Here is a 12,500-nt window from a genome sequence, read left to right as displayed (position 1 = left end):
CGAAATCGCACAAGCTTTTTTCGCATCCACGGTTTGCCACCGCACACCAAAATGCCGATCCGGCTGCCTACTTTAGCCAACAGGTGGAGCCAGGCGCGCCGTACTTGCGCGGCACTTCCCACGTCCACCGAAGTCGGTGCCAAGGACCACTTTCGGCGCCGGAGCCGCGTACGAGCCTACTCGAGGCGGAAGAACGAAGCCAGCAAGGGCCTGGCCGCAAGTGCGTTCAATTGTCGGGACGTCCAAGTCCCTCGTTCTTCCGTGCTTCCTCTTTCGGCAAGTCGTTGCGGCACCTTCCCAAAGCGCGCAGACCCGCTAATCGCGACGAGCGCGACGTGGCCGTGCCGCCTTTCCCTCGGCAGCAAGCAAAACGCCTGGCAACGTCGACGCTCCCCTAACCGCGATCTCGCACCGTGTTTCGTGTGGCGAATTCAAAAGCCGGCCGGCGCTGCTGCAACCATTACGGTCGGTACGCATACGCCGCGGAGGGCGGGACGGTCATCGGAGCGTGCGGTTCCTCCATCGAGTACTGCGCACCTCGGCCGTCGCATCGCCGTGCCATGACCGGCCGCGCGTCAACGCGAACCGGTGCCAGCGAGATCCCTCGCCTGCAAGAACCGACCGGCAGCCTCCGTCACCCGAGGACGCGGAGGCGCTTGCCGCGGACGGCGGGACGGTATGCACTGGTGCACAGCGGACCCGTCACATCGCCAGTTCCTTGACCGACCGCCGACGCTTGTGCCGTTCCTCTCGTACTTGGCAGTCGCCGCGCGATTGTCGGGTCTCGTTCTTGCACGCTCGAACGGTCGGGAGGGCACTCGGCTGGCGTTTCGGGAACGCGCAGCCTCGCCTTCTACCGACGTAACCACGACTCGCCGTTCGCGCTCCGCCGCTCCTGTTTACAGTACTAGGCGGTCCCGCAGCGGTCGGGTCGCGCATTTCGAGCGCTTCGAGCCACGGTGCAGTGGCGGGTCGAAAGCCGACCTATGAGTGCGTTGCGCCGTTTGTACCCGCGTCCGCCACCTGGCCGACCGTCCAAGGTCGCGGTGTTGGCGTCCGCTGGGCGCAACAATTTGTCACGGGGTGCCGCTCCACATTCAGGCAGCCCCGTGGGGAAAAGCCGACCCCGCGTCCAAACGGGGTCAGCGGCAGAAAGTGTCGGGCGCAGACGCAGCTGAGGCGCTCACCCTTCACAATCCGTTAATGATCCTTCCGCAGGTTCACCTACGGAAACCTTGTTACGACTTTTACTTCCTCTAAATGATCAAGTTTGGTCATCTTTCCAACAGACCGGCGCAACCGAAAGGCCGCGCCGGACATCGGTCCGAAGACCTCACTAAATCATTCAATCGGTAGTAGCGACGGGCGGTGTGTACAAAGGGCAGGGACGTAATCAACGCGAGCTTATGACTCGCGCTTACTGGGAATTCCTCGTTCAAGGGGAACAATTGCAAGCCCCTATCCCAATCACGAAAGAAGTTCCACGGGTTACCCAGTCTTTTCAGACAGGGATAAAGACACGCTGCTTCCTTCAGTGTAGCGCGCGTGCGGCCCCGGACATCTAAGGGCATCACAGACCTGTTATTGCTCTGTTTCGTGCGGCTAGGAGCCGCTTGTCCCTCTAAGAAGGTTGTAAGGTGCTGGGAACCCCGCACCTATTTAATAGGCTAGAGTCTCGTTCGTTATCGGAATTAACCAGACAAATCGCTCCACCAACTAAGAACGGCCATGCACCACCATCCACCGAATCAAGAAAGAGCTCTCAATCTGTCAATCCTCCCAGTGTCCGGGCCGGGTAAGTTTTCCCGTGTTGAGTCAAATTAAGCCGCAGGCTCCACTCCTGGTGGTGCCCTTCCGTCAATTCCTTTAAGTTTCAGCTTTGCAACCATACTTCCCCCGGAACCCAAATACTTTGGTTTCCCGGAAGCTGCCCGCCGAGTCATTTGAGTAACTCAGGCGGATCGCTGGTTGGCATCGTTTATGGTCAGAACTAGGGCGGTATCTGATCGCCTTCGAACCTCTGACTTTCGTTCTTGATCAATGAAAACATTCTTGGCAAATGCTTTCGCAGTAGTTCGTCTTGCGACGGTCCAAGAATTTCACCTCTAGCGCCGCAATACGAATGCCCCCGTCCGTCCCTCTTAATCATTACCTCGTATTCCAAAAACCAACAGAACAGAAACGAGGTCTTGTTCTATTATTCCATGCAAGTTTATTCAGGCGACTCGCCTGCGTTGAGCACTCTAATTTTTTCAAAGTAAAAGCACCGGCCATCTCGAGGCACACAATGAAGTGCACCAAGAAAGAACCGGCATGATGTTCAGTCCGAGCCGTCGCATCGGGTAGATGCACTACTCGTCTGGAACTGAGATCCAACTACGAGCTTTTTAACCGCAGCAGCTTTAGTATACGCTATTGGAGCTGGAATTACCGCGGCTGCTGGCACCAGACTTGCCCTCCAATTGATCCTCGTTAAAGGATTTAGAGTGTACTCATTTCAATTACGGGGCCTCAAAAGAGTCCCGTATTGTTATTTTTCGTCACTACCTCCCCGTGCCGGGAGTGGGTAATTTGCGCGCCTGCTGCCTTCCTTGGATGTGGTAGCCGTTTCTCAGGCTCCCTCTCCGGAATCGAACCCTGATTCTCCGTTACCCGTAACAACCATGGTAAGCAAGTAACCTACCATCGAAAGTTGATAAGGCAGACACTTGAAAGAAACGTCGCCGGCTCGTGGCCATGCGATCAGCACAAAGTTATCCAGAGTCACCACACAATACGGGCCGAAACCCGATCGATCTTGGTCTAATAAAAGCACCCGTTACCCAAAGGGCTCCAGGCTCACTGCATGTATTAGCTCTAGAATTGCCACAGTTATCCAAGTAGGAAGAAACGATCTAAGGAACCATAACTGATTTAATGAGCCATTCGCGGTTTCGCCTTATTTCGGCATGTACTTAGACATGCATGGCTTAATCTTTGAGACAAGCATATGATTACTGGCAGGATCAACCAGGTAATCGTTCGACTGCGCGTCCGTCCTCGCCTTCGGCGGGCCGGACGCAGTCTGTGTGCGGCGGAGGCCACCTTCAGGCGCCCCAACACGCTTATTTTGCACTCCGAGATGACGGCGTTCGAGCTCGCTACGGCACAACCTTCCCGAAAGACGAGTGGGAGCCGTGCGGCAAGAAGCACGTTCATGCTCGCTCTTTTTCGTTGCATCGACTCGGTCGCGCCGTGCGGGTTGCCCAAGCCCGCTGCACTGTCGGTGGACCGGCCGGAACTAGCAACGGAGCCGAGACTGCAAAGCCGCCAGACGACGGGTCACGCCCGCGTCTTCGGCGCTTTCGCATCTGAATCGCCCGAGGACGACACGGAACACACCTCGATATCGTGGTAAAACGGCACCGTCCGACAACCAGCCCCTAACGCATCAAGCGGATGAGGCTGCAGACGACTGCCGTGGATTCCCCTGGAGCAGACCCGAGGACACGCTTGACGAGGCCGAAGCCCGCCGCATATCAGACACCCGGTCGCTTTCGCGTACGCCGCTCACGAGAACCCCCACATAATAGCAGCGATAAGTACCCAGACCTCCTTGGGCACTAATACGAGCGTACTCGAGAAAATTTCACCGCGGGTGTGCCCCGAAACGTGTGGCACGTTGAGCGTGCCACAAGTCTACGTCGCTCTCAAACCCGCCGAGGTCGTAGAATTTGCGACCCTACTCACGAAATTCCCACCGAGGATACGGCCGCAAACGTACCGCACCTTGGGTAGGCCACGAGTTTGTGCAACACTACGCTGACGGCACAGCACCGAGGTCGTGCGCGCACGCACGGGAAAATTCCGCCGCGGTTTCTGCCGAAAACGTGAGGCACCACGACTCTCCGCAAGTTCGCGTCGACTGCGAAAGACCGAAGTCGTGAACGACGTGTCCGCTACTCGCCGCCGACACGCTGGACACCAAACGTACAACGACTCGACGGCGTCGTAGAGGCCCACGACGCGGTTTTCCTTAACGACGTCTCGGCGTGGCACCGACAGGTTAGAACGGCCGACCAACGTTCCCTGTCCGCCGTTCGGCTCAGTCGAAGGGCTCGGCGACTTCGGCAACGCTGCGAAGCCGCACGGTGACGCACGCCATGTCCCCATTTTTTTTTTTTTTCTTTCTGCGTCTGCCGGGGTGCCCCTATAATAGCAGCGATAAGCACCCAGACCGCCGTGGGTCGCTCGCCCCGGCTGACGTGGTTTTTCGTACTCCTGCGGCGGTCGCCGTCAAGCACGTCCAAATACGCTACTTTCGTGGGCGCATTCACGCTCTTTCGCTTCGCCGGAGTGCCAGCACTCACTCTGCCAAAAACGGCGAACATCCGAGCGGCGGTTCCCACTTTTGCGTCGGCGTCGCAAACCCCGCCCCGGCAGACGAGGTTTGCCGTACTCGTGCGACGGTGGCCGGCGGGCACGTCGAAAGACGCCGATATCGTGCGCGAATTGGCGCACCTTGGCTTCACCGGAGTGCCGCCACTGACTCCTCCAAAAACGGCGAAGATCCGAGCGGCGCTTCCCACTTTCGCATCGGCGTCCCGAACTCCGCCCCGGCTGACGCGGTTTACCGTACTCGTGCGACGGTCGCCGGCGAGCACGTGGAAAGACGCCGATATCGTGCCCGAATCGGCTCCGTTCGGCTTCGCCGGAGTGCCAGCACTGGCTCGGCGAAAGACGACGAACATCCGAGCGACGGTTCTCACTATTGCGTACGCGTCGCAAACCCCGCCCCGGCAGACGCACTTTGCCGTACTCGTGCGACGGTCGCCGGCGAGCACGTAGAAAGACGCCGATATCGTGCCGGAATCGGCCCCGTTTGGCTTCGCCGGAGTGCCAGCACTCACTCGGCCACAAACGGCGAACATCCGAGCGGCGGTTCCCACTTAGCCGTCGGCGTCCCGAACTCCGCCCCGGCAGACGCGGTTGCCGAGCTCGTGCGACTAGCGACCGCGAAGCCGTCTCGCGACGCCGCTTTCGTGCGCGGCTCCCACTGCGACCTGGGTCACCCGAGGTCGACGAGCAAGAAAGAATGTCGAAAAAAAATTTTTTTTTTTTTTGCGTCTGCCGGGGTGCCCCTATAATAGCAGCGATAAGCACCCAGACCGCCATGGGTCGCTCGCCCCGGCTGACGTGGTTTTTCGTTTTCCTGCGGTGGTCGTCGTCAAGCACGTCCAAACACGCCACTTTCGTGGGCGCATTCGCGCTCTTTCGCTTCGCCGGAGTGCCAGCACTCACTCTGCCAAAAACGGCGAACATCCTAGTGGCGGTTCCCACTTTTGCGTCGGCGTCGCCAACCCCGCCCCGGCATACGCGGTTTGCCGTACTCGTGCGGCGGTGGCCGGCGGGCACGTCGAAAGACACCGATATCGTGCGCGAGTCGATGCTTCTTGGTCTCGCAGGAGGGCCGCCACTCACTCCTGCAAAAACGGCGAAGATCCGAGCGGCGCTTCCCACTTTTTCGTCGGCATCGCAAACCTCGCCCCGGCAGACGCGCTTTGCCGTACTCGTGCGACGGTCGCCGGCGAGCACGTCGAAATACGCCGATATCGTGCCCGAATCGGCCCCGTTTCGCTTCGCCGGAGTGCCAGCACTCACTCGGCCAAAAACGGCGAACATCCGAGCAGCGGTACCCACTTAGCCGTCGGCATCCCGAACTCCGCGCCGGCTGACGCGGTTGCCGAGCTCGTGCGACTAGCGACCGCGAACGCGTCTCGCGACGCCGCTTTCGTGCGCGGCTCCCATTGCGACCTGGGTTACCCGAGCTCGACCAGCAAAAAAGAAGGTCGAAAAAAAATTTTTTTTTTCTGCGTCTGCCGGGGTGCCCCTATAATAGCAGCGATAAGCACCCAGACCGCCGTGGGTCGCTCGCCCCGGCTGACGTGGTTTTTCGTACTCCTGCAGCGGTCGCCGTCAAGCACGTCCAAATACGCCACTTTCGTGGGCGCTTTCGCGCTCTTTCGCGTCGCCGGTGTGCCAGCACTCACTCTGCCAAAAACGGCGAACATCCTAGTGGCGGTTCCCACTTTTGCGTCGGCGTCGCCAACCCCGCCCCGGCATACGCGGTTTGCCGTACTCGTGCGGCGGTGGCCGGCGGGCACGTCGAAAGACACCGATATCGTGCGCGAGTCGATGCTTCTTGGTCTCGCAGGAGGGCCGCCACTCACTCCTGCAAAAACGGCGAAGATCCGAGCGGCGCTTCCCACTTTTTCGTCGGCATCGCAAACCTCGCCCCGGCAGACGCGCTTTGCCGTACTCGTGCGACGGTCGCCGGCGAGCACGTCGAAATACGCCGATATCGTGCCCGAATCGGCCCCGTTTCGCTTCGCCGGAGTGCCAGCACTCACTCGGCCAAAAACGGCGAACATCCGAGCAGCGGTACCCACTTAGCCGTCGGCATCCCGAACTCCGCGCCGGCTGACGCGGTTGCCGAGCTCGTGCGACTAGCGACCGCGAACGCGTCTCGCGACGCCGCTTTCGTGCGCGGCTCCCATTGCGACCTGGGTTACCCGAGCTCGACCAGCAAAAAAGAAGGTCGAAAAAAAATTTTTTTTTTCTGCGTCTGCCGGGGTGCCCCTATAATAGCAGCGATAAGCACCCAGACCGCCGTGGGTCGCTCGCCCCGGCTGACGTGGTTTTTCGTACTCCTGCAGCGGTCGCCGTCAAGCACGTCCAAATACGCCACTTTCGTGGGCGCTTTCGCGCTCTTTCGCGTCGCCGGTGTGCCAGCACTCACTCTGCCAAAAACGGCCAACATCCGAGCGGCGGTTCCCACTTTTGCGTCGGCGTCGTAAACCCCGCCCCGGCAGACGCGGTTTGCCCTACTCGTTCGACGGTCGCCGGCGAGCGCGTCGAAAGACGCCGATATCGTGCGCTAATTGGCGCTCCTTGGCTTCTCCGGAGTGCCGCCACTCACTCCTCCAAAAACGGCGAAGATCCGAGCGGCGTTCTCCACTTTCGCATCGGCGTCCCGAACTCCGCCCGGGCTGACGCGGTTTACCGTACTCGTGCGACGGTCGCCGCCGGGCACGTCGAAAGACGCCGATATCGTGCCGTAATCGGCCCCGTTTGGCTTCGCCCGAGTGCCAGCACTCACTCGGCCAAAAACGGCGAACATCCGAGCAGCGTTTCCCACTTTCGCATCGGCGTCCCGAAGCCCGCCCCGGCAGACGCGGTTTGCCCTACTCGAGCGACGGTCGCCGGCGATCACGTCGAAAGGCGCCGAATTCGTGCACGAATCGATGCTTCTTGGTCTCGCAGGAGGGCCGCCACTCACTCCTGCAAAAACGGCGAAGATCCGAGTTGCGCTTCCCACTTTTTCGTCGGCGTCCCGAACTACGCCCCGGCTGACGCGGTTTACCGTACTCGTGCGACGGTCGCCGGCGGGCACTTCAAAATACGCCGATTTCGTGGGCGCATTCACGCTGTTTCGCTTCCCCGGAGTGCCAACACTCACTCTGCCGAAAGCGGCGATCATCCGAGCGGCGGTTCCCACTTTTGCGTCGGCTTCGCAAACGGCGCCCCGGCAGACGCGCTCGTGCGACGTACTCGTGCGACGGTCGCCGGCGAGCACGTCGAAAGACGCCGATATCGTGCTCGAATCGACCCCGTTTCGCTTCGCCGGAGTGCTGCCAGTCACGGCGCAGAAAACGGCGAACAAGTGTTTTTTTTTTTTTTCCTAGAATTTGTGTTATAGAAGGCACATTTGATATCGGACGATAATTTTCAACTTTATCACGCGCACCGATTTTCGTGTAGAGGTTTGCAAGTTTATGGGAATTTCTCCACTTGGAATAATGCGATTTAGTAGTACTACGAGAACTTCATGGATGTACTCAAGGGTACGGGGCAAGTCAGTTACGTCAACACCTGCAGATTTTTTACACTTCAAACTGAAAATTGTTGGTTGTGAGTCCTCGTGTGATATTAAAGGCCGATTCGCTAACACATAGAACAAAGAAAGACAGGAAGAAAAAACGCCCGCGCTCGCTCAAGAAACCTGGGTTCGCAACAAGTGGCAACAACAAGCAACCGAGCGAGTGCGCCAAAACCCGTGGCGGCCGAACAAACGCGAAGTCCCAACCGCGTCAGCCGGGGCGGCACGGGACAGGAAAAATCACTTCAGCCGGGGCGGCGGGGCACCGAATAAACCTCGTCACCTCGTCGCAGGATAAAAGAGGAAACAAAAAGTCTAAACAGCGTCTGCTGGAGCGAATGCGTAATAAAACAACAACAACAACAAAAAAAAAACACCCGCGCTCAAGAAGTCTGCAATCCTCACAAAAGGCGACTGTGACCGAGCAGCGTCAGCCGGGGCCGTGCGGAAACGGAAAAACCGCGACTACCGGGGCGTCGAGGCACCGAAAAATCCACTTCAGCCGCGGCGAAAAAAAAAAACAAAAAGAAAGACGGAGGGGGGGGGGGAACCACGTCTGCCGGGGCGAAGGAAAAAAAAAAACGCGTCTGCCGGGGCGAGCCCGGGTGCGGCACCACCGGGAAAACTGTGGCAAACAGACATGGCGATCGAGTGAGTGGGCCGCCAGCCAGGCTCAGCCAAAAAGTGCAAAGTCCGAACTGCGTCAGCCGGGGCGGCAAAAACCGCGTCAGCCGGGGCGGCGCAAAAAACCGCGTCTGCCGGGGCGGCACGAAACCGCGTCAGCCGGGGCGGGGCGAAAACTGCGTCAGCCGGGGCGAAAAGAAAAAAAAAAACGCGTCTGCCGGGGCAAGCCCGGGTGCGGCACCACCGGGAAAACTGTGGCAAACAGACATGGCGATCGAGTGAGTGGGCCGCCAGCCAGGCACAGCCGAAAAGTGCAAAGTCCGAACCGTGTCAGCCGGGGCGACGCAAAAACCGCGTCAGCCGGGGCGGCGCGAAAACCGCGTCAGCCGGGGCGGCACGAAACCGCGTCAGCCGGGGCGGCGCGAAAACTGCGTCAGCCGGGGCGGCGCGAAAACCTCGTCAGCCGGGGCGAGCGAAAAGGGGGGGGGGGGGGAACCACGTCTGCCGGGGCGAAAGAAAAAAAAAACGCGTCTGCCGGGGCGAGCCCGGGTGCGGCACCACCGGGAAGACTGTGGCAAACAGACATGGCGATCGAGTGAGTGGGCCGCCAGCCAGGCTCAGCCCAAAAAGTGCCAAGTCCGAACTGCGTCAGCCGGGGCGGCAAAAACCGCGTCAGCCGGGGCGGCGCGAAAACCGCGTCTGCCGGGGCGGCGCGAAAACTGCGTCAGCCGGGGCGAGCCCGGGTGCGGCACCACCGGGAAAACTGTGGCTAACAGACATGGCGATCGAGTGAGTGGGCCACCAGCCAGGCTCAGCCAAAAAGTGCCAAGTCCGAACTGCGTCAGCCGGGGCGGCAAAAACCGCGTCAGCCGGGGCGGCGCAAAAAAACCGCGTCTGCCGGGGCGGCACGAAACCGCGTCAGCCGGGGCGGCGCGAAAACTGCGTCAGCCGGGGCGAAAGAAAAAAAAAAACGCGTCTGCCGGGGCGAGCCCGGGTGCGGCACCACCGGGAAAACTGTGGCAAACAGACATGGCGATCGAGTGAGTGGGCCGCCAGCCAGGCACAGCCGAAAAGTGCTAAGTCCGAACTGCGTCTGCCGGGGCGGCACGAAACCGCGTCAGCCGGGGCGGCGCGAAAACCGCGTCTGCCGGGGCGGCACGAAACCGCGTCAGCCGGGGCGGCGCGAAAACTGCGTCAGCCGGGGCGAGCCCGGGTGCGGCACCACCGGGAAAACTGTGGCAAACAGACATGGCGATCGAGTGAGTGGGCCGCCAGCCAGGCACAGCCGAAAAGTGCTAAGTCCGAACTGCGTCTGCCGGGGCGGCACGAAACCGCGTCAGCCGGGGCGGCGCGAAAACCGCGTCTGCCGGGGCGGCACGAAACCGCGTCAGCCGGGGCGGCGCGAAAACTGCGTCAGCCGGGGCGAGCCCGGGTGCGGCACCACCGGGAAAACTGTGGCAAACAGACATGGCGATCGAGTGAGTGGGCCGCCAGCCAGGCACAGCCGAAAAGTGCTAAGTCCGAACTGCGTCAGCCGGGGCGGCAAAAACCGCGTCAGCCGGGGCGGCGCAAAAAACCGCGTCTGCCGGGGCGGCACGAAACCGCGTCAGCCGGGGCGGCGCGAAAACTGCGTCAGCCGGGGCGAAAGAAAAAAAAACGCGTCTGCCGGGGCGAGCCCGGGTGCGGCACCACCGGGAAAACTGTGGCAAACAGACATGGCGATCGAGTGAGTGGGCCGCCAGCCAGGCACAGCCGAAAAGTGCTAAGTCCGAACTGCGTCTGCCGGGGCGGCACGAAACCGCGTCAGCCGGGGCGGCGCGAAAACCGCGTCTGCCGGGGCGGCACGAAACCGCGTCAGCCGGGGCGGCGCGAAAACTGCGTCAGCCGGGGCGAGCCCGGGTGCGGCACCACCGGGAAAACTGTGGCAAACAGACATGGCGATCGAGTGAGTGGGCCGCCAGCCAGGCACAGCCGAAAAGTGCTAAGTCCGAACTGCGTCTGCCGGGGCGGCACGAAACCGCGTCAGCCGGGGCGGCGCGAAAACCGCGTCTGCCGGGGCGGCACGAAACCGCGTCAGCCGGGGCGGCGCGAAAACTGCGTCAGCCGGGGCGAGCCCGGGTGCGGCACCACCGGGAAAACTGTGGCAAACAGACATGGCGATCGAGTGAGTGGGCCGCCAGCCAGGCACAGCCGAAAAGTGCAAAGTCCGAACCGTGTCAGCCGGGGCGACGCAAAAACCGCGTCAGCCGGGGCGGCACGAAACCGCGTCAGCCGGGGCGGCGCGAAAACTGCGTCAGCCGGGGCGGCGCGAAAACCTCGTCAGCCGGGGCGAGCGAAAAGGGGGGGGGGGGAACCACGTCTGCCGGGGCGAAAGAAAAAAAAAACGCGTCTGCCGGGGCGAGCCCGGGTGCGGCACCACCGGGAAGACTGTGGCAAACAGACATGGCGATCGAGTGAGTGGGCCGCCAGCCAGGCTCAGCCCAAAAAGTGCCAAGTCCGAACTGCGTCAGCCGGGGCGGCAAAAACCGCGTCAGCCGGGGCGGCGCGAAAACCGCGTCTGCCGGGGCGGCGCGAAAACTGCGTCAGCCGGGGCGAGCCCGGGTGCGGCACCACCGGGAAAACTGTGGCTAACAGACATGGCGATCGAGTGAGTGGGCCACCAGCCAGGCTCAGCCAAAAAGTGCCAAGTCCGAACTGCGTCAGCCGGGGCGGCAAAAACCGCGTCAGCCGGGGCGGCGCAAAAAAACCGCGTCTGCCGGGGCGGCACGAAACCGCGTCAGCCGGGGCGGCGCGAAAACTGCGTCAGCCGGGGCGAAAGAAAAAAAAAACGCGTCTGCCGGGGCGAGCCCGGGTGCGGCACCACCGGGAAAACTGTGGCAAACAGACATGGCGATCGAGTGAGTGGGCCGCCAGCCAGGCACAGCCGAAAAGTGCTAAGTCCGAACTGCGTCTGCCGGGGCGGCACGAAACCGCGTCAGCCGGGGCGGCGCGAAAACCGCGTCTGCCGGGGCGGCACGAAACCGCGTCAGCCGGGGCGGCGCGAAAACTGCGTCAGCCGGGGCGAGCCCGGGTGCGGCACCACCGGGAAAACTGTGGCAAACAGACATGGCGATCGAGTGAGTGGGCCGCCAGCCAGGCACAGCCGAAAAGTGCTAAGTCCGAACTGCGTCTGCCGGGGCGGCACGAAACCGCGTCAGCCGGGGCGGCGCGAAAACCGCGTCTGCCGGGGCGGCACGAAACCGCGTCAGCCGGGGCGGCGCGAAAACTGCGTCAGCCGGGGCGAGCCCGGGTGCGGCACCACCGGGAAAACTGTGGCAAACAGACATGGCGATCGAGTGAGTGGGCCGCCAGCCAGGCACAGCCGAAAAGTGCTAAGTCCGAACTGCGTCTGCCGGGGCGGCACGAAACCGCGTCAGCCGGGGCGGCGCGAAAACCGCGTCTGCCGGGGCGGCACGAAACCGCGTCAGCCGGGGCGGCGCGAAAACTGCGTCAGCCGGGGCGAGCCCGGGTGCGGCACCACCGGGAAAACTGTGGCAAACAGACATGGCGATCGAGTGAGTGGGCCGCCAGCCAGGCACAGCCGAAAAGTGCTAAGTCCGAACTGCGTCAGCCGGGGCGGCAAAAACCGCGTCAGCCGGGGCGGCGCAAAAAACCGCGTCTGCCGGGGCGGCACGAAACCGCGTCAGCCGGGGCGGCGCGAAAACTGCGTCAGCCGGGGCGAAAGAAAAAAAAAAACGCGTCTGCCGGGGCGAGCCCGGGTGCGGCACCACCGGGAAAACTGTGGCAAACAGACATGGCGATCGAGTGAGTGGGCCGCCAGCCAGGCACAGCCGAAAAGTGCTAAGTCCGAACTGCGTCTGCCGGGGCGGCACGAAACCGCGTCAGCCGGGGCGGCGCGAAAACCGCGTCTGCCGGGGCGGCACGAAACCGCGTCAGCCGGGGCGGCGCGAAAACTGCG

General features: G+C 62.0%; 1 non-coding gene across 1 annotated transcript; it reads right to left on the bottom strand.

The window, feature by feature from the left end:
* Window positions 1-1,201: 1,201 nt before the first annotated feature.
* On the bottom strand, window positions 1,202-3,016 carry LOC142793069 (small subunit ribosomal RNA). Its single transcript, XR_012891420.1, has one exon. It is a non-coding gene; the product is annotated as a small subunit ribosomal RNA (ribosomal RNA).
* Between the last annotated feature and the right edge of the window lie 9,484 nt (window positions 3,017-12,500).

This window comes from Rhipicephalus microplus, unplaced genomic scaffold, assembly GCF_043290135.1.
Source record: "Rhipicephalus microplus isolate Deutch F79 unplaced genomic scaffold, USDA_Rmic scaffold_273, whole genome shotgun sequence".
Lineage (NCBI taxonomy): Eukaryota > Metazoa > Arthropoda > Arachnida > Ixodida > Ixodidae > Rhipicephalus > Rhipicephalus microplus.
The sequence above is the reverse complement of the archived record's forward strand: the minus strand, read 5'-3'. Positions and strand labels throughout refer to the sequence as shown.